This window comes from Sphaeramia orbicularis, chromosome 15 (genome assembly GCF_902148855.1).
Source record: "Sphaeramia orbicularis chromosome 15, fSphaOr1.1, whole genome shotgun sequence".
NCBI lineage: Eukaryota > Metazoa > Chordata > Actinopteri > Kurtiformes > Apogonidae > Sphaeramia > Sphaeramia orbicularis.
In genome coordinates, this window is record NC_043971.1 from 38,444,404 (window position 1) to 38,468,482 (window position 24,079).

Here is a 24,079-nt window from a genome sequence, read left to right on the forward strand (position 1 = left end):
TCTGTTTATCTTTCAAATGTTCATTGTGGTCGGTTTCAGATGCTGCAGCTCTTTCATAATTCATAGTTTGAGTTCTTGTTTGTTCAGTATTAATTGTCAGCCTTGTAAATCCAAGCTGGACTGACTGTACATATCCTGACCAAGGAAAATCAAATTCTCACTTTGTGCAGTAATCTACACCTGGCTTTTCTGCCTCCGTCCATAATAATATACATTATTTAGCCTAGATATCATCTAAAAATAATGTTTATTTGCTACATAGAATAACAAACTATTACATGGTCAAAACAAATGAATTTTAGCAACAAAAAAAAAAAAGTCTTAGATTTGAATGTCAGGGGTCACCAGAAATTTGCGATGTTAAAATGGGGTCATGAGCCAAAAAAGGTTGTGAACCACTGGGTTAAAGTGTCCTACATCAGTATGTTATTGTTCTGCCTTTTTGTTTTTTTGTCTTTTTTGCTGTCTTTTATTTTTGGTGATGTCAACCTTGCTCAACTTGCTGTGATTGGTCTTTTTTTAAACACAAACCATGCGAACATTAAATGAACTGAACCATGGTTCTGTTTGACCCACTGCTTCTGGACACAGACTAGCTGCACTGTGGAAAATGTTAGATTTTTATGTGCAAATTTGTTTTTGAAGTCTAGTGTGAAACCGTAATCATTGCACAATCCCTTTGTACTTGTATTTTATTATTTCTCTTATGCCTTTTAATTTTTACTTACTAATTACTTTAGTTGTGACACATTTGAACATACCTGCATTCCCAACTTCAACTGCCACCTTAAACGGATGAGATGACAAGACTTTAAAAAATGAGCAGCTGGTGCATCCATTGGTGTGCATCAAACACAACAAATATAAGATAAAACAGACTACAGAAGGACTGAATCACACAGAAAAGATGTTCTAATCACTTGGAAAGAAGAAGATCCATAACCTCTAATGTGTATATTGAAGTTTCACATCAGAGCATGTTTAACCCTTTCATGCATGATTTATGAGAACCTTAATCAAGATTTTTTTTTTTTTCTTGAGTGTTTTATTCCTCTTTAGGCATGAAAAAGGCAATGCGTTTGAAATTTTTCTTATGAACCAATTTTTCAGCTGGACACCATGTGTTTAATTTTTGAAGAAAAGAAACATGTGTTTATTGATATATTGTGTGAAAACTATGACACACAAACATTTTTAATGCTGCTAATCTGATGTTTTCTCACATTTTAACATATTCTAATACTGATTACTACTCACTTCGTGGAGATAACATGCAAAAAACAAACAAAAAAAACAACTTTGGTTTAAATAAAACAACAGCAACAAAAAAAAACTGTTAATTACAGTACAATACAGGAGGTCCTTGGGTTACGCGGTACTCGACCTACGCTGTTTCGATGTTACGACACCTGAGTCTTGTCCGCCAGTTTGTCTCCAGCCCCATAGTGTAGAGTGTCTGTGTTTGTGCTCCGTAATTTTCTCGGTATCCTCGCCTTTTTCATCCTCCTTTTTCATATCATGGCCCCAAAAAAGAAAGCAGGATCTTCTAGCGATGCTGGTCCAGCCAAGAGGAAAGCCATTATGATGGAAAAGAAGCTGGATATCATCAAAAGGTCGGAGAAAGGCGAGACGCCGACGAACATCGGTAAAGCCTAATACGTGTATTTGGATATTTATTTAGAGATTTAGGGGGTATTTAGGGGGTATTAAAGGGTTAATTCCGACTTACGTGGAAATTCGGGTTACGTCGCCAGCGTAGGAACAGAACTCGTTCGCAACCCGAGGACCTCCTGTAACAATAACAAGCAACTGATTTACACTCAGACATGTTACTGCAGATTAGTTTTATTAAAGACAGCAAAGTTACAGTAATGGTATGACTTGCAGTGTTTGGGATGATGCTGAAGCGTCCACTGTGTTGGCTGATATGGAACTAAAACAATAAAATCCATGAATATACAAGAGAACAGCTGTAGAATAACTGTCCACTGTAGTGACCAGTATGCATGAAAGGGTTAAATGGCTGTTCCAAAAAAAAAAAAAAACGCACTTTTAGTGTTTTTTTATAGAGTCACTGGAAAAGGAAGACACTTTAAAAAAAAAAAAAAAAGTTTGGATGTGATAAACATTAATTTGACCTGAGTGATCTGCTGCGTCTTCCTGAATGTAAAGCATGAAAACATGGTGGGCTGTACTAACAGGTCCGTGGTCTTATGGGTCATTTTCATTGGAACACAGCAGCAGATTCTTTTACTTCTTTACCTCTGTTTCATACAGGGGTTGGACAAAATAATGGAAACACCTTAAAAAATCAACAAAATATAATTTAATATGGTGTAGGTCCGCCTTTTGCGGCAATTACAGCCTCAATTCTCCGAGGTATTGATTCATACAACTTGTGAATTGTTTCCAAAGGAATTTTAAGCCATTCTTCCGTTAGAATACCCTCCAACTCTTTTAGAGACGATGGCGGTGGAAATCGACGTCTTACTTGAATCTCTAAAACTGACCATAAATGCTCAATAATGTTGAGGTCTGGGGACTGTGCCGGCCATACGAGATGCTCAACTTCATTAGAATGTTCCTCATGCCATTCTTTAACAATTCTAGCTGTATGGATTGGGGCATTATCATCTTGAAGTGAAGGTGTTGCCATTATTTTGTCCAACCCCTGTACAACCATGTGGAATGTAGCCTTCATCACTTTCTGAGTAAATTATGAAGGAAAGTTCATTCACTTTCAAACCTGTTAAAGGAAATGCACAATTGTTCAACTTGTCAAAGCTTCACCTCAATTTTGTATTTTTTTTAATGGAAAAACTTGGATTGAAGACATATTTAGATAGATAGATAGATAGATAGATAGATAGATAGATAGATAGATAGATAGATAGATAGATAGATAGATAGATAGATAGATAGATGAGTTGTTTATTGATGATGTTGTATTGATAAATATGCTGTAATTACACTGGGTTACAAAAAAATGTTTTTTGCAAGTTGTCTAGGTTTTTTCAACTGAATTAGGACCATTTTGCACCGCTAAATCAAAAAATGACATCTGTTTTTCTCAATCAGGTCAGGGTTTTTTTTGCTAATTTGATTTTGAAAAATTTGATCTTCTCACAAAATATAATAATTAATACCAAAATAAGATTGGTAAGCACACTTTATGAAACTTGTGACTTGATTCCTGTTAGGTACAATGGTGTATTCACCGCAGATGTAGCAGAATATGTCAGGCTTATTTTTGCAAGATCTTCTAGTCGAAGCCATTTCATTCACCTGTAATATTAAAAAAAAAAACATTTATCATAAATTGGCAAAAGTAAAATCTTCAGAACTCGTTTATTGCAAGAAATATGAAAGAATTTTGTATTATATGATGTGAAAGTGCCCATAAATGTAAGCAAAAATGTTAAAAAGCCAATATGTAGTATAGTTCAGAAAGTTGACCTGATTGAGCAAAATGAATGTGATTTTTGGATTCAGCACACCAAAATTATCCTAAATCAGCTCAAAAAACTTAAACAATAAATTTGTTGTTGACCAGTGTTTTGAGTCGTTTCAAGTAACATGTGTTTAGAAATACTGAAGATTTGGAAGAGCCATGTTTTATCATGTCATTATTTTGTAATTTTAGTATGTTATAATTCCAAGAATACAATTATTTTACTTGTAACTAGAGATTATAGACTGTGTCAAGATGTCCAACATGTTGCAATTGCCAAGAGATATATTCCTACAATACCTATGTCAATTTATGATAAAACAAACTGAAAGAGTAGCAGAAAATATTGAACTTCTGAATATCCTAATATCAAAACATTGTAATGCATGTAATTCTAGCATGAATATGCAATATTTACTGCCGCCTATGTAATATATCACCAGAATAGTTGTCAGAGATATATACTGTATTTCTTAAAAGTTTATTTGCTGCTATGAAATTTTTTGCGAAAAGGTTAACTTTAAGACATGCTCTCGTTATATCATATGTCATTTTTATTGTGATAAAGATACAAAAAGAAAACGATCATATTTGGAAACTAGAGATTCTAGGCTTTTTTCAGATGTATAACATACTGCAGTTGCCATGGGATAAATGACTACTGTACCTATGTCAATTTGGGGCAAAAACAAACCACAAGAGCAGCGGAAAATATCGCGCTTCGGAGTACCCTAAAACATCACGTCAAAAAGTACACTGGGAATGAGTTCCTTTAGAGTTACCACCCAGTTTCTCATTTAGGACATCACAAAGGTTAAAAAAAAAAAAAAAAAATCTGGTGACATTTTGTTGTGGGGGGTGGGTTCATCCTAGGCTAGGCTAGGCTAGGCAAGGCTAGATAGATAGATAGATAGATAGATAGATAGATAGATAGATAGATAGATAGATAGATAGATAGATAGATAGATAGATAGATAGATAGATAGATAGATAGATAGATAGATAGATAGATAGATAGAAGGAATTTCTGTGAACTCTGTTGCGTACGTACATACAAATGACATGTAAGAGTTAAGTACAGAGAATAATGATAAATAAATAAATAAATAAATAAATAAATAAATAAATAAATAAAAAAAAGTGACATCACCTTAATATATGAAGCCAGAAAAATAGCTAGCCTATATGATAAAAAACACACAATGAAAGTACACCAGGTAGTCCGACCAGAGGCACTAGCCCAGGAGTAAAGTTTGTGTTCATTCGTTTTAGTATGTCTTATTTTATTTTATTTTATTTGAAGTTCAATATCGTGTTATTACGTTCATATGACAGGATGTTCAGTTAGTTTTACACAGAAAGAGCTGGTGGAAATATCCTTTAAAGAACTTCTTTTTTTCTTAAACTGTCACGTCTCATCAGATTTGCTAATCATGTTAGTGTTTAGTGTTTCATGTCTCGTCTTTGGTTTTTGTTTGATTAGTCAGTTTATGTTGAGTTAGAGTCGTTCACATTTGGTCCTGTCTTGCACTTCCTGTTTTATTTTGTACACATCTCGTCCCTCTCGTTTCAGACCCCGACTTCCTCCCTTTGTGTGTTTTCCCACCAGTGTGATTGTTAGCCCCACCCCTGATGGTTGTCACCTGTGTTCCCCGACCTCATGTAGAAATAGTCCTGTCTCCCTTTGTCTTGTGTCAGTTCTTCTGATTCCGTCATGGTGTTTCATGTCAAGCGGTCTACCAGGTTTTTCCGTGTTTGTCAGTTTTATGTTTCAAGTTTTTTTCTGTCAAGAGTTTTTCATAGAGATTTGTTTGTAGTTTTTTGTATCCTCCTTGTGAGCACTTTTTGTTAATCACTTTTTAGCTTACTGGCCGTAAGCTATTGTCGTCATGCGGCGTCTGTCGTCCGTCGTCCACAACAAAAATTTCAATCGTCTTCTTCTCCGAAACTACAATTCCGATTGACTTCAAACTTGGTATACAGCCTCTTTATGATGATGTCAACAAAAGTTAGTGAAATTATTTGGATCTGGATCTGATTCTGGATTTGGTGCGACTTTGAAAAATTTCCCCATTATAAGAGATAGGAAGTGGATCGATGCAATAACTCAGTAAATATAAATGATATCCAGTGTAAATTTCTACAGTCCAGCCCTGATGGGGAGATGACCAAAACATAATGTCCACAGGCTGATCAGGATCTTCTTCTGGATCCGAGAACTTACGGAAAATTTAACATGGGCTCTTATTGGGAAAAAATTTCAATCGTCTTCTTCTCCCAAACTCCAGTTCTGATTGACTTCAAACTTGGTATACAGCTTCTGTATGATGATGTCAACACAAAGTATTGAAATTATTTCGATCCAGATCTGATTCTGGATTTGGTGCGACTTTGAAAAATTTTCCCATTATAACAGATAGGAAGTGGATTGATCCAATAAATTAGTAAGTATCAATGATATCAAGTTGGAATTTGATTTTTTTTACAGATCTGATTGGAATATGACCAAAACATGGGCTATTTCTGTAATATAATAAATACACAGAACTGGGTGATAATTAATGGCATCTGGATACATTTCCCAAAGCTTTTAATTTGGCCGGTAAGCTACAGGGCCATTGGTCCTATTTTTGTTATTAAAAGACTTTTGTTAAAATCTTAAGTTTTGTGAGTCGTGCATTTGAGTCCTCCATTTCATACGTCAAGGAGTTCTAACATAAACTTAGTTTTATAAAACTACATTCCAGAGTCTGTACTTTTTCACCTTCTACTTAATGGTGAACAGAGGTGTCAAGTAACTAAGTACAAATACTTTTTTTTACCTTACTTAAGTAGAAATTTTGGTTATCTGTACTTTACTGGATTCATTATTTTTCAACCGACTCTGTACTTCTACTCCTTACATTTTCATGCAATTATCTGAACTTTCTGCACCTTACATTTTAAAAATAGCCTCATTAATCTTATTCCGTTTCAGCTTGTTTTCATTCCGGCTAGTCATTGTTTAAAAAAAAAAATAATTGTCCAGATAATTTGCGCAATCTGGAGAAGTGTAAACATATACCATTCTGACACCCTATTGGTTTGTACATGATCCAGCCATCTGCATTCAACTAGTCATCATATCTTCTGCTCCATGAAACACATGTTAATGCTCAGTCGTACACATATAAAGTTCTTAAATACATTAGCATTGGACTAAAATCCATTTATTTTCAATGGGCGTATATGCGGCTGACACAGGTAGCCTAGTGCATCCCAAATTTTTCAACATTAATATTTTAATATAACGTTGTAGTCATTATGGCCTTCAGAAAAATGTTTTTTGGGGAGGTGGGCTAGTGCACTATAGGCCCCTGTGGCACCGCCTAAGTTTCTGTCCTAATGGCATATTTTTCCCTCATATTTACTTTTATACTTGAAGTAGTTTTGAAACCAGTACTTTTATAGTTTTACTTGTGTTGAGTTGCTACTTGAACCTCTACAGAAGTCTTTTTAAACCCTACACTGTAAAAAATGACTGTAGAATTAACACAAAAAGTTGTAAAATTACAACATAAAAAAACTGTAAGTGACAATACAATGCAAAGTTGTTTATTTGAAAAGATTTTTGTGTTAACGACTGAATCAAATATAGCTGTAGTTTTTACAGAAAGAGTATGTGAACAAAACCAGATTTGTATATATAAATGATGTATTTCTATTGTTTTTAGAAAATAAAACTGTAAATTGGAAAACAATGTGGTGCCGTTTAAATTGCAAAGACCATAATGTTGAAATAACGGCGTATTTGTTTTTATATATATATATATATATATATATATATATATATATATACATATATATATATACATATACATATATATATATATATATATATATATATATATATATATATATATATATATGTATATATACATCTACAGGGTGGGGAAGCAAAATTTACAATGAACATTTAGTTGTTTTTTCTCAGCAGGCACTACTTCAGTTGTTTTGAAACTAAACATACATTGATGTCATAATCATACCTAACACTATTACCCATACCTTTTCAGAAACTTTTGCCCATATGAGTAATCAGGAAAGCAAACGTCAAAGAGTGTGCGATTTGCTGAATGCACTCGTCACACCAAAGGAGATTTCAAAAATAGTTGGAGTGTCCATAAAGACTGTTTATAATGGAAAGAAGAGAATGACTATGAGCAAAACTATTACGAGAAAGTCTGGAAGATACTATTAAAGAAGAACAGGAGAAATTGTCACCCGAATATTTGAGGAACACTTGTGCAAGTTTCAGGAAGTGTGTGAAGGCAGTTATTGAGAAAGAAGGAGGACACATAGAATAAAAACATTTTCTATTCTGCAAATTTTCTTGTGGCAAATAAATTCTCATGACTTTCAATAAACTAATTGGTCATACACTGTCCTTCAATCCCTGCCTCAAAATACTGTACATTTTGTTTCCCCACCCTGTATATATAAAAAGTTAAAAAAAAAAAAAAAAAAAAAGTAAGCATTTAACAATGTAACATTTTAAATTTGTAAATGAATGGATTGGTAGAGTGGCTCGTCCAGTAACCAAAGGGTTGGTGGTTTGAATCTTAGCTCTGACTGTCCATATGTCCACGTGTCCATGGAAGACACTGAACCCTTAACTGCTCCCAGTTGGACCTGGTGGTTTTGGAAAGTGCTTTGGACACCATGAAGGTGTAGAAAATGTGCTAAATAAGTGCAGTCCATTTACCATTTAAATCCAGTGTTAAATCTACATGTTTAAAATGTTAAATCTACATGTTACTCCATAAATATGTTTACAGTTGGATGTGTTTTTTACAGTGTTGTTCTGGAAACCACAGCTGCCAGTTTTTTTCTGTAAAACCAACAGGATTTTTTTTACAGTGTAGTATCTATACTTCTGCCTGAGAAATGAATGGTTATACTTTTGACACCTCTGATGGTGAATGAATATTACATATTCACTTCAATTTTTACTACCTTTTTTCACTCATAAACTGAGCCTGATGAAACAACCTGTAACAACAAACTTTCACCTCATTTATTTATTTATTTATTTATTTTGCAGTATTTTTTAACTTTTCATTATTCTTATTTCTTTTCTTTTATTTTTTTTTTACTTTTTTTGTTTTGTTGTCATTTGTACTGGGCTATATGTTTCCTGGATTACTTTATTTCATTAATATATATATATATATATATATATATATATATATATATATATATATATATATATATATACATATATACATATATATATATATATATATATATATATATATATATCACCTTTTCTTCTTGTTTCTCAGTTACCTTGTTGGATCTCTGTGTCAAAAAATATTCTAACACTAAATACTGAGTAATTGCATCATCAGATTACCTCCCATTTACCCTCCACTCTGACCTTGATTAAAAATCTGCACCCAAGGATTTGTTTTTTGGCAAGAACATGAAAATTAGTATAATGCTGATAAAATGCTGTAGGCGAGGTTCAGTAGATTTAGTTTAGAAATGTCTGAGATACACGTCTAAAGATAAATGCCTTATCTTAAACATGGTGATAATGTGACCTGTTTTGGTGAAACTTCTGGATACTTTATTTTTCCTGCACTTTAATTTAGTTTAACTGAAGTTCCTATTAGCAGGAAATGGAAAATCCAAAAAATGAATAAATAAATAAACTGTTTTTACTGAACATAAACATTATGGACTCTCTCTGTGGAGTGAGTCTTTATATTTCCTCAAAACAGTGATAAAATATTAAACTTCATCCTTAATTATTTTCTTAAGGAGCGGAAAATGCAATTTGTTAAGAAACAACATGCAACAAATGAGCCAATTTAAAGGCACAATAGGAAATATAAAATGACATCTTTATTGCTTCCTCTTAGATTAGGTTGTATATACATGCAAATGTTTTCACTGTGCTGCTGGGCCTCAGTGGTTCTCTGAGATTTGAATATAATGTAGTATCTAAGAGGGCAGTCATATTTATGTAGAAACAAAAAACTGTATTTGATTTAACCCATAAAGGCCCAATGCTACTTTTGTGTTGATTCGCAAATGATTTTTTTCTCTATATTTGTTTATTTATTTATTTATTTATTTATTTTTTAAATAAATCTTTTTATTGGATTTTCATACACACATGGTAATATCTAACATGTACAATATTTCCAAGTGTTCTAGTTGAAGGCAGTAGACAGTTGTCGTTATACAATGTATCCTGAGAGCAACAATTTTAATCTGACCTAAATGGCTTCTATGAATGAATTATAATCAGCCATTATCCCTTCCCACCCACCTTGAAAGAAAAGACAGAGTAAAACAAAACACTAACACAGAAGGAAAAGAAACCCAAAAAAACCCCACAAAACAACCCCACAAATGACCACTGCTGGATTTGCAATAAAATAAATAAGATTAAAATAGGTAATTAAAACCATTTTCAGGGAGCATCTAGTCACTCTCTGGGTGAATAGCAATTCTTTCTAAATATATAAAATATAAATAAATATAAATATTTTAAGAAGGGCTGCCAGATATTTACCTTTTCTTGAGTGATTTATCACCATTTATTGCAGGGGTGTCAAACTCATGTTGGTTCAGGGGCCATATTTAGCCCAATTTGATCTCAAGCGGGCCAGACCAGTAAAATAATGACTTAATAACCTATAAATAATGACAAATACAAGTTTTTCTTTTTGTTTTAGTACAAAAAAAACCCAATTAAATTATGAAAATAAATACATTTTACAAAAAAGATGTGAATAACCTGAAAAAAACAGAAATTTAATTTGAAAAATTCGTGCAATTTGAACAATATTATGTCTTGACTTATTATTTATACATGTACATTTACACAAAATGTTACATAAACATTTGGTAACAGGCTGAATATTGTTAAAAGTTTGGAGTTTGGAACTAAAATTTGAACAGTTTCTACAATATTACATCTCTTATTATGAACACAACTACAGATCACAGTGGATCCATAAATACACAAAACATTTAGTAACAGGCAGAATATTGTCTTATTTTTTTTCACGTCAATTTTTTCCACATAACTTTTTACACAGAAAATTTGTGGTTGTCATTATTTATGGGTTATTGTGTTGTCATTTTTACTGGAGATCACATTGGTCTGTATGTGGAACCTGAACCAGAATGATTTGGACAACCTGGACTGTTCAGGTTAATTTTTGCACTTTCATCCTGCAGGGCCGGAATGGAACCTTTGGCGGGCCGGATTTGGCCCCCGGGCCGCATGTTTGACACCTGTGATTTATTGTAATAGTATCCTCTTTATTTTCCATTTCTTCAGTAAAAATCAGGTATTTTTCTATTTTTAATGTACTGATCATGTAGATATTCATAAAAGCTCAGAATAAATTCAAAAGTTATTACATCAGAAACAGAGAAAACTGAAGAAAAAGTGACTTTTTCAGCAAAATCTATCATGAACTCAACATAAACATAAGTGTCTCCATCCACTGCCATTTATCAAACTTCATTTCATTTATTTGCATATCCATTGGCTTTGTCTTGGGCCATTGCTATTCTTCCTGGAGTCCACACCCAACACAACTGTCTTTACACTGCAGCACACAAATTACCAAAAACACCCACACACAAAACAAAACAAAACAAAACAACACAAACATCAACTAAAAAAACATTCATCACAATTACTCCACGGGTTTTACTGGTGAATCAATTTTGTTGAAGATGACGGTGTTTCCACGGTAACTACGGAGCCTCTGAACATCCAGATGGGTCATATCTGATGACCATGAAAAGATGATCAACTGTATTTTACACCAATTATTTACATGTATTGAGTGGATTAGTGGATCAACAGGAATTAAACATTTTAGATCAGTTTGGGTGTTTATGAGTTAAAAAAAAGAATCATATTAATGTCTGATTCATGATATGGAGCATAAAAAACAAATGCATATGGAATGAATGTAAAGTATATTGGACCTGGCTACTTACTGGAAACAGGTGTGTAGGCAAAAACACCGGTCACATGGCTGGTGACAACACAGGGAAAATAGAGCATGATTAAAATGTGACTGAATTATCATTTAAACATCATACATACAAGAACAGGATAAATGGGAATGCAGACATAAGAAGAATTTAATGAATCCATGATGTAATCTCTTGCAGCGGTTAACTGTAAAACTGAGTAAAATGTAAGCCTTAAGAAAAAGCTGAGGTTTTGTGCCTCCAGTTCAGAGCAGGAGTTATTATCTGACCTAATTCTGGCTAAATCTGTGTTTCTGTGCATGTGTGAGAACAAACCAAACACAGCCACGAGGCAACCCCCAGGGCTGAAAAATTAAGACGACTCAGAAGCAAAGAACTTGTGTTGCCAAATTGTTCCATTTCAACACAGAAATGCAGAAACATGGCAACTTTTCCACCATTACAGAGTGAAAATGGTTCTTAAATGCACCACAGTTGTGTCTGTACGGCTTTCTGCTGCTGTGAAAATTTACTGATAAGAAATGATTAAGTTGTGTTTAACCTCTTATGACCTACTATAAAACAAGTCCCCCAGAGCATTTTACATGCTGTAGCGACCAGTTTTCAGAGCATTTTAATTTATTATACATCAGTGCATCCCAAGTTGTTGTTTTTTTTTTTTTAATAATTTATTTTTCTTATTTCTTTTTCACATGTACATGGACATAAAATATAACAAACAGTACAGCATGGCCAGTTGAGGGTTACAGTATTCAACGAAAAATATCCATAAATAATACAATAAAAGGAAAATAAGGGCATCACATTACCATTTCAGTGCTGATGTCTTTATTTATAAATCTAATCCATTTGACTCATTTTCTATCAAACTCATCTTTTTTTAGTCTTAACGTTTAAATCATTTTTCCATCACCCATATTTCCTGTACTATATCTAACCATTGTGGGTCTGTAGCAAGCCAGTTTCTTGTTATGGCCTTCCTGCCAGCCATGAGAAGAATTTTGACCAAGTAATTATCTTCTTTCAGTACAACTGTACTTATATTTCCCAAATATATGGTGGAACAATTCTTGGTAACTGCGTTATGCCCCAGCCTAGGGGTTCACCAGGGCGAACATAATATGCTCTCTTTTGTCCCCCTCCCAGCTCCCAAGCACACACGTTAGTCGAAACTAAAATTCACAATATTTATTATTATTACTATTAAATAACTAAAGGAGGGTTAGGGGAGGACATGGCTAAAACAACAAACAAAATATCTTCTTGGGAGTTCAAACTAAATTACCTACTCCAAAATAAATTCAAGAAATAAAATACGGAAAACTCACCTAAACTTCCTAACCAAAAAACAGGAGAAAACAGGAAACACAAAAGAGCCGACCTCCCCTACCAGAAAAAGGTTCAATTTACAAAAAACTATTCACAACTATATACAATCGAATTATCACATGAGCACACGAAGACTGACGGTCACACACACTGAACACAGGGTTGAGAGCTGGCAGGAGGCAAGAGAGAGAACCAACTGAAGCTCCAGGGCCATTTTTAAAGGGGCCGGGCAATCACCCTCCACCAATCCGCTTCCTGCAACACAAACAGACACAAAAGGGCACAGCACACCTACAGGACGGGGGAGAACACACACACTAAACAGAACATACACTGAACAAAAATATAAACGCACCACTTTTGTTTTTGCTCCCATTTTTCATGAGCTGAACTCAAAGATCTAAAACTTTTTCTATGTACACAAAAGGCCTATTTCTCTCAAATATTGTTCATAAATTTGTCTAAATCTGTGTTAGTGAGCACTTCTCCTTTGTCCTTTGCTGAGATAATCCATCCACCTCACAGGTGTGGCATATCAAGATGCTGATTAGACAGCAGGATTATTGCACAGGTGTGACTTAGGCTGGCCACAATAAAAGGCCACTCTAAAATGTGCACTTTTACTGTATTGGGTGGTCCAGGGGGGTCAGAAAACCAGTCAGTATTTGGTGTGACCACCATTTTCCTCGCACAGTCTTCTTCATGAATTCTCTGAAACAGCTTTGGAGATGGTTTATGGTAGAGAAATGAACATTCAATTCACAGGCAAAAGCTCTGGTGGACATTCCTGAAGTCAGCATGCCAATTGCATATTCCCTCAAAACTTGTGACATCTGTGGTATTGTGCTGTGTGATAAAACTGCACATTTTGGAGTGGCCTTTTATTGTGGCCAGCCTAAGGCACACCTGTGCAATAATCATGCTGTCTAATCAGCATCTTGATATGCCACACCTGTGAGGTGGATGGATTATCTCAGCAAAGAAGAAGTGTTCACTAACACACATTTAGACAGATTTGTGAACAATATTTGAGAGAAATAAACCTCGTGTGTACACAGAAAAAGTTTTAGATCTTTGAGTTCAGCTCATGAAAAATGGGAGCAAAAACAAAAGTGGTGCGTTTATATTTTTGTTCAGTATATATACATAGAAAACAAATAGACAAATTATGGCCTAGGGTCATAACAAACTGTATATCCTAGTACCTCATTTATCACAGAGTTTACTTTGTCCCAAGATGGTTCTATTTTGGGGCAACACCGGGAAGCAAACCTTTTGTCCACCGGGGTAAACGCCAACATGCAGGCAGAGAGCCTGGGGGCTATCAAAAAGCCCACCCCTGCCCTCCGCCTCTCACCTGGGGCAACTCCAGCAAAGGATAGAGTCCAACCCCTCTAAAGGACTTGAGTTCCATAGTCGACGCTATGAGGCTGATTATATCTAGTCGGTAACACTTAACCTCTTCCACAAGCTCCCTCTCCTTCCCCACCAGAGAAATGACATTCCATGTTCTATCAGCCAGCCTCTGTAACCAGGGATCAGACCGCCAAGGCCCCTACCTGGGTCTGCTGCCCAATCCACAAAGCACTGGACCACTCTGCTTAGGGTTAGGGTTAGGGGTAATCGGTAATCGGTATTCGGTTCAGGCTGGGCCCGGCCACCAGGCAACCGCTCACAGGTGCCAACCCCAGGTCTGGCTCCAGGGCTGACCCCCAGTGACCCTCCAGGCTGGGTACACACACTCTTGATTGTCTGTTATCCGGGTCTTCTGAACTGTTCTTTATCTGGCCCTTCGCTTAGGACCAATTTGCCATGGGAGACCCTACCAAGGACAAAAATTCCACCGACATCATAGCTCCTAGGGTCATTAGGGTCTCATTCAGCCAACATCTGAACCTTTTAGGTAATCGACTCAAAGTTTGGACATATTTTCAGTATGGACTACAACCGCTGCTGCTGACAAACAGTTATGTCGCACTCTGAGAAATATTCATCTGAAGTGTTCACCTTATATGTGCAAATGTTGTGACGTAACTACTTATAACACATAACAAATTAAGAAGGAATTAAAACAGGTTGTAGAAATCCACTAAATTTTTGCCAAAATGAATATAAAGATAGCTTTGCAGCACCTGGAGGGTTCAAATTCAAACTTTTGAACTATTAGGGTCCAAATACATCAACAAATGTACCAAAGACTAATAAAAGTGGGTTTAGCAAAATATGACTCCTTTAAATATAAGAAAATAACTGATTTTTACTGAAAAAATGCAAAATTACAGACGGTAATACTATAATACATGGTGATAAATCAATTTAGAAAGGCTGAATAGAGAGAAAAAATCATTTAGGAGCTGCCACCTTAGTACCACTGGGTCTTTATGGGTTAAACAGTTCAGTGGATTCGTCATCATTTGATACAGTGAAGGATTTGCGTTGTCAATCATGTTTATGGGGGCTCTCCCAAAACCACATGACACTCATCATCCCATTCCCATTGATATGAAAACCCAGTCCTTGCTTTGTCCTCCCAGTTTTAGACGCTGCATTATTTCTTGTCTCGTAGTTTTTCCTCTGTTCAGCGCTATCGATTTATCTTTATTTGAGCCACTAAATTATAATGTTAAACATAACTCAAGTCTCTGTAATGGAGAGGACGACCCAGTTCCCCACTGATTGGCAGTCTACCAGTAACTTCAGCTCATCACATCTTTCCACCAACTGGCTTCGCTGTCCCCTGCCTGTCTCACAGCTAATTTTATTGATGGCACCATCTCACACAAGACAGGAAAGTGAGTCAGTTCGATTTTCTGCAGCATTTTTGCGTTATTTTTACACCTTACTCTCCTCTCAGGGCAGTCAGCGTTAGCAGTTAGTATATCATAATTAAAGGGAAATTGGTGGTAGTTCAACAAGAAGTTGAAAAGGCAATTAAAATCGCTGTCAGATGAACTACCTGAACCTGTCTCAATCAATGAAAAAAAAAAAAAAAAAAAAAACTGTGACTCTTTAGTTCGATGAGAAAGTCAGGATGAACTGTACTATCAAAAGAGGACGATCATTTCATAACTCTCTCCTTTCTCAATGTAGGTGGCTGCTGTGGATGAGTAATTTCTGCCAAGAGATACGAGGGCATCTGGAAACATAGAGGGACAAGTGGAGGTGAGAGGAAGGTGGATGAAGGAGAAAAACAAGGTAGAAAAAGATGTACTGAAGGACTATTTTTATAGTGTTCCACCTTGTATTTACAGGTGTCTTTGTCACCATTGCACACCTTATATTCACAGCATAACACAAATATAAACATTGTAGTTTTGCAGGAACTGAGTCCTAGTGTGTGTGTGTGTGTGTGTGTGTAGTCTGGTCATTGGATTGTCATTCCAGTGTATGAGTCAGAGCAGATTTACATCCACCCAGCTGCCAGAATCACATATTTAGTGTCTACAGGGTGGGGAAGCAAAATTTACAATATTTTGAAGCAGGGATTGAAAGACAGTGTATGACCAATTAGTTTACTGAAAGTCATGAGAATTTATTTGCCACAAGAAAATTGACATAATAGAAAATGTTTTTATTCTATGTGTCCTCCTTCTTTCTCAATAACTGCCTTCACACGCTTCCTGAAACTTACGCAAGTGTTCCTCAAATATTCGGGTGACGACTTCTCCCATTCTTCTTTAATAGTATCTTCCAGACTTTCTCGTAATAGTTTTGCTCATAGTCATTCTCTTCTTTCCATTATAAACAGTCTTTATGGACACTCCAACTATTTTTGAAATCTCCTTTGGTGTGACGAGTGCATTCAGCAAATCACACACTCTTTGACGTTTGCTTTCTTGATTACTCATATGGGCAAAAGTTTCTGAAAAGGTATGGATAATAGTGTTAGGTATGATTATGAGATCAATATACGTTTGGTTTCAAAACAATTGACGTAGTGCCTGCTGAGAAAAAAACAACTAAATGTTCATTGTAAATTTTGCTTCCCCACCCTGTACTATTGGCATCTGAACAAAAATGAACACAAGATGGAAATTTGGTTATTTTCACCAAGAATGAACAAAAAAATAAAACTGGACACTTTATTAGGTACAGGATTGGACTCTGTTTTGCTTCAACTGGAAACATTCCTCCTCCATGATGCGACTCTCCCGATCCAACACATTTCAGAGGTGCTCTTTTGGATTGAGATCTGATGGCTATGGTGGCCGTTTGAGAACACCGCCACGCCAGTTTGTGATGATGTGGGCTTTGTGACATAGTGTGTAATCCAGTGGTAAGTAGCCACTAGAAAGTGGATATTCTGTGGTTATAAAAGGATGGACATGGTCAGACACAACACTCAGGCTCAGGTAGGATGTGGGGTTTCAACAATGCTCAGCCTTTTAGACTGATCCTCCAATCAGCATGTGGAAGCTCGGCATCCAGCCCGGCCGAGTTCCGCCCACAGCTCTATTCACCCCCAGAGATGCCGAGCGTCCAGGGGTGGGACAACATCGTGGCATTTATCCAATTACCATCCAGTTTTGAGGGAATGAAAAAAACTGTTCCATGAAGTCCCATTGAAGTGCATGGACGCTGAGCAGAGATCGTATGAGAAAACAGCGCAACGGGAATGTATGAGAAGTGAATTGAGTCGAATTTTGCTATGATGGGTCTTGTTTTATTATCCTCTTGTTTGCCCAGACGGTGTACACGGTGGAAAGTGATGTTTTGCACCGTTTCACTGGGATTTTTGAGTTGTGTTGACGTGAAGTTTTTTATTAGTTGTTCGGGGTTATCGGGTGTAGTTTCCAGGATGCCTGTGAAGATGAGGTATTCGCGCATTGAGCGTGTTTGGATGTCCAAGATTGTGTCTTTCATTTGTTTGTTTTCGGCGGTGACGGTTTGCATTTGCTGGGTGAGTGTTTTGACATTTGATTGAAGCTCCTGATTTGATTTCTGCAGTGTTTCGATTTGGTTATGAGCGAATTCCAGGCTTTTACGCATGTCTTTCATTTCTTCGTGCATCGAAACTAGTAAATCCAGTTTTTTATTAATGCTCGTTAGCACACTGACCTCATCTCGGGTGGTGTGAAGATCATCGGTGTCTGTGGCTGAGTCCCTTTTCCTCTTTTTGAGGTTGGATGTTTCTGTGTCCGAATCCATGGTTGTTTGTCGATAGTAGTTGTCGATAAAAGCTTCCAGGCTCGTTATATCTTCCAGATTTGAAATTGGTCTGTCTTGTACAGGGTGAGGAAGCAAAATTTACAATGAACATTTAGTTGTTTTTTCTCAGCAGGCACTATGTCAATTGTTTTGAAACCAAACATATATTGATGTCATAATCATACCTAACACTATTATCCATACCTTTTCAGAAACTTTTGCCCATATGAGTAATCAGGAAAGCAAACGTCAAAGAGTGTGTGATTTGCTGAATGCACTCGTCACACCAAAGGAGATTTCAAAAATAGTTGGAGTGTCCATAAAGACTGTTTATAATGGAAAGAAGAGAATGACTATGAGCAAAACTATTACGAGAAAGTCTGGAAGATACTATTAAAGAAGAATGGGAGAAGTTGTCACCCGAATATTTGCCGATTGGAGGATCAGTCTAAAAGGCTGAGCATTGTTGAAACCCCACATCCTACCTGAGCCTGAGTGTTGTGTCTGACCATGTCCATCCTTTTATAACCACAGAATATCCACTTTCTAGTGGCTACTTACCACTGGATTACACACCATGTCACAAAGCCCACATCATCACAAACTGGCGTGGCGGTGTTCTCAAACGGCCACCATAGCCATCAGATCTCAATCCAAAAGAGCACCTCTGAAATGTGTTGGATCGGGAGAGTCGCATCATGGAGGAGGAATGTTTCCAGTTGAAGCAAAACAGAGTCCAATCCTGTACCTAATAAAGTGTCCAGTTTGCATTTTTTTTGTTCATTCTTGGTGAAAATAACCAAATTTCCATCTTGTGTTCATTTGTGTTCAGGTGCCAATAGTACAGGGTGGGGAAGCAAAATTTACAATGAACATTTAGTTGTTTTTTCTCAGCAGGCACTACGTCAATTGTTTTGAAACCAAACATATATTGATGTCATAATCATACCTAACACTATTATCCATACCTTTTCAGAAACTTTTGCCCATATGAGTAATCAGGAAAGCAAACGTCAAAGAGTGTGTGATTTGCTGAATGCACTCGTCACACCAAAGGAGATTTCAAAAATAGTTGGAGTGTCCATAAAGACTGTTTATAATGGAAAGAAGAGAATGACTATGAGCAAAACTATTACGAGAAAGTCTGGAAGATACTATTAAAGAAGAATGGGAGAAGTCGTCACCCGAATATTTGAGGAACACTTGCGCAAGTTTCAGGAAGTGTGTGAAGGCAGTTATTGAGAAAGAAGGAGGACACATAGAATAAAAACATTTTCTATTATGTCAGTTTTCTTGTGGCAAATAAATTCTCCTGACTTTCAATAAACTAATTGGTCATACACTGTCTTTCAATCCCTGCCTCAAAATATTGTAAATTTTGCTTCCCCACCCTGTATATGTGGTGGTGGTAAATAGCTGACGAGTTAATCCAGAATGGTATCTTTTTTTGTGTTGAAGAGATCTCTTTTTGCTGCAACTTGTCAACAGTAGGACGCCATCGTTTCCGGGTCTCAGCTCTGTCCGGCTTTCGCAACACTCACGCATTCATTCCGTCCTCACGCCCGCATTCAAAACACAATTTTGAATTGAGTCCATTGATTTGTGAAAAAGCTGATTCTGAACGAACTCGTCTGTGAGATGAACATGTTCTAACACATTTGTAGTCAATGAAATGTCAACACAACCGTACATATTTGACCATTTAACCCTTTCATGTATTAATTGTGAGAACCTTAGTCAAGATTTTTTTCTTCAGTGTTTTTATTCCTCCTTAGGCATGGAAAAAACAATGCGATCCAGTTTTTTTGTTTTTTTTTTCTCTGTGGAGTTACAAAAATATCCATGCATTTAATTTTTGAAGTAAAGAAACATGTGTTTAAAACCCAATATCAGAGAGGGATATGAAAACAAAGAAATAAAAACATGTTTAATGCCGCTAATCTGATGTCTTCTCACATTTTAACATATTCTAATGCTAGTAATTCCTCACTTCATCGAGATAATGTGCAAAAAAAACCCTTCTTGTCGAAAAAAATAACAATTGGTTTACACTCAAACATGTTAGTGCAGATCAGGTTCATCAAGAACAGCAAAGTTACAGTAATGGTATGAATGTCAGGATATGTGATGATGCATAAGTGTCCACTGTGTTGGCTGATATGGAACTAAAACAACTAAACCCATTAACCCTTTCATGCATAGTGGTCACTACAGTGGGCAGTTATTCTACAGCTTTACTCTTGTATATTCATGGGTTTAGTTGTTTTAGTTCCATATCAACCAACACAGTGGACACTTATGCATCATCTCATAAACTGCAATTCATAACATTATTGTAACTTTGCTGTTCTTGATTGGTTCTTGAGTGGAAATCAATTGTTAATATTTATTTTTTGCATATTTTCTCCATGAAGTGAGTAATAACTAGTATTAGAATATGTTAAAATGTGAGAAAACATCAGATTAGCTGCATTAAACATGGTTTCATTTCACTGTTTTCATATCACTTTATGATATTGGGTTTTAAATACATGTTCCTTTGCTTCAAGAATAAAATTCCTGGTGTAGCTGAGTGGACATTTTTGTAACTCCATGAAAAACAGGTTGATTTAAAAAAAAAAAAAAAAATCACATTATTTTTTTTTTTCATGCCTAAAGAGGAATAAAAACACTCAGGAAAAGAAAAAAAATCTTGATTAAGGTTCTCATAATTCATGCATGAAAGGGTTAATATACAAGAGAACAGCTGGAGAAGAACTGTCCACTAGAGTGACTTATGTATGAAAGGGTTAATTTTCGTAATTTTAGGGGAAGTCGAGCTTCACTTGCAGTCTTTGAGAAATCGCCTCAGATAGATAGATAGATAGATAGATAGATAGATAGATAATGTGTGTATTTGTCCAGTAGATTTTGAGGTTTACCATATTAAAGTACTTTCATTAGGGTCGTTAGGGAAAGATTGTGGTTTGGTTTTTGATATTAATAAATACATTGAGAGTCATTGTGATCACATCTGTATGGAATTTTTGGCATTAAACCAAGTCCTGGAATCTTTCCCCAATCCTAACAAAAAGATTTTTAGTGTCCACGCCTCACCACACAAATTGTTTCATGCTTTTAAAACAGTAATTTCTGCATAAAAGTAACTATTGAAATTAGTATATTTATATGCATTCCAAGGTTCTAATAGTTTTGGATTTTTCATTCTAGTTTAGTTTTATTTAGTTTGGACTTTTTTTTTCTCTAATTCAGTTCATTTTAATTTGTTTTTAGAGCAGGTTTGCTAGTTTTTATTAGTTTGCATTTTTTTTTCTAAATGCTTAGTTTTAGTTTAGTTTTAGTATTAATTTTAGTTTTGTCGTATCTTTTCTCTTCTTCTCCGTCGTATTCAGATAAATCCCAGACAGGACTCTGCTGCTTTCTCCCAACTTTAGTCTCTATGTTTCCAGGTAGAGTGGGGACCAGAAGACGACTGGAAACCACAAGTGACGCACCGTGAAGTGTCGTATGGTGACAGCAGATAAAATTGCTAGAGTGAAATAAATCGCTTTTGTATCAATCCGACGTTGACAAAGACGAAAACGAAGGGAATTTTATCCATAATTTTTATCCATTTTAGTTAGTTTTGTAAACACACAATACAGTTTAGTACAATTAGTTATCTCTTTTTCTTTTAATTATAGTTTTTATTTATTTAAGTTAACGAAAATGTTTTTACAATTCTAGTTTTCGTCATTTCGTTAGTTTTTGTTAATGATAATAACTTTGGCGCATTCACACCAAGTCTGTGAGAAATGATTAAAAAGTGCCATAACAGTGGTTGTATAATAGTAATTATGTTAAAACGTGTGTTTTTTGGTCCAAACACGTTGATAAAATAGCTGTCATGGTTTGCAGAAACATCCAGTGTCTTGTTCTTAGTCATTATATTAACTCCAGCTGTTCAGGAACAACACCTGCTTATGATTCACGGTTTGTTTAAAGTCATAAAATCAGATTCAATACATTATAAAAATGAAGGATGAAAATGTGTCGATACCAGCGCCTTTGCAAAACTGAATACTTCATCACGGAACAAATGTTGAACCATCACATCAAAAGCTGCACAGCTACTACGAACACGCATCTCATCATAGCAGATTCTCTCTAGGTTTTTTTTTTCCTGTTTTGTTTTATTTTGTTTTGTTTTGTTGGTATAATCACAGGTTTTATCAAACAAGCCACCTCTAAGTGCACACAGGTCTTTATTAGACAAGCAGAAGCTGTGAAAGGATTTTAGATGTAGCATTAATTCACTTCATAACGCACAACATAAGCAATCACAGATGCCCGACAGATGGATTGTTTAGCTGCTTATTGTGCAAACCTAAACACAAGATACAAGTAAATGATGGCTCAATTAGGCTTAAGAGCTTTAGGGTAATTCGAGCTTCTTAAATGACCCTTGACTCTTCTTTTGACACTTTTTGTGTACTATATATACACGAGGAAACAGTACACATCTAGCCTAAAGCCGTTTGACACATGCTGTAATCCCATTATCTGTGCTATCTGTGCACTGAATGTCAAGATGTTTTTTTTTTTTTACTGTTTGCACCCTTTCAACTCTGACTTGCAAAAAGCCCTGCGACACGCCACACTTAGCACATGATGCCTCCGAAGGCATGAAATATGTAATTTTTTTTGCGTCTGTGTGTTGTGCATTGTCACACTGAACAGTTCTTAGTAACTTTATTCATTTATTTAAATTGTATTCCTGCTTTTGGAATAACTTGAGGTTTGACGTAAACACTGTTTTAAAGTCATTGTCTGCAGTGTGTGTGTGTGTGCGTGTGTGTGTGTGTCCTTGATGTGCCCAGCTGGAACAGATGCACAACACCACTCACTGAGGGTGTTGCCTATGGGATGGCGACGTGGACATGTTGTACAACAGAGGAGTTATTTAAAGGGAAATGCCCTGTACTGACAGTATCAGGCTGCATATGTATAAAAAAAAAAAACACTGTTAAATCACAGTAGGTGTGTGTCCTTGAATATGGCACTGATTTCCTGTCTCTGCCAGCTCTGGTCACATGTATTGTTTGTCATGAATGAGTAAAATCTAACATGTTCTTCTACATTTCAAATGAAGATGAAACAAGACAAAGGTGATCAGCAGGACTCTGTAGTTTAGTGCAATTTCATGCATAATTTGTTTTGCTTTCAAAGTGATCTGTCTTTCCATTTTATTGACTCACCACTTCTTTGCTGCCACACAAATAATATCTTTGAACAAACCTCCCTTAGGCAGCGGTTCTCAACAGGAGGGGCATGGGCCCACTAGGGGGTCTCAAAGAGCTGCCGGGGGGGGTGTAGAGATAGCTGCACATATTTTTAAGAAAAATACAAAAAGATACTTCAGTGACAAAATAGCAACTACCTAACTGAACAATCAATCTGAAGTTCTCCGTTTATGTGAAATAACTGTTAAACCAGAGACGTCAAACTACCAGAACACATCCCACAAGAAAACTGTAAAATAAAATTCAGCAAGTTAGCCAAGAAGCATCTATTGACCATAAATGATTGATAAATTGATTGAAGGAGCTGTCGTGTCTGTATCTTGTCTGTTATTTATTTTCTTTCATGTTATGTTGTATGTGAAAAATTGTTTTGTATGATTATGTTGTATGTTATTTGCATTGACTATTTGTAAAGATTATTGTAAGGACCCCAAGAAGAATAGCAGTAGCTAGGGATGTAACGATGTGAAAATTTCATATCACGGTTATCATTATTATCGCAGTATTGTTGAAATGTGTTCAAAATGGTCAAAAAGTACTTATACACGCACTGAAATAATATAACCAAGTTGTATTTTGAAAAAAAAAAAAATAAATAAAGTAACATGCACAATGTACTGTCTGTTGCAGAAACATTCAAGTAATAACATGTGAACAACAAACATACAAATGTGATTTAAGTTGGCACCTTATGGACACAAGAGATATCTGCACCAGGGGTGGAACTGATAGGATTTGATCAATATCAATGTCGTTATCAGTTCTGCTTATCAATCCAATTCCTTATCAATTCTCCTATGGATTCCTGAGGTGTTTTTGAGTGTGAAAAAAAGTAATTGGACAGGTCTTAGTGGAGTTT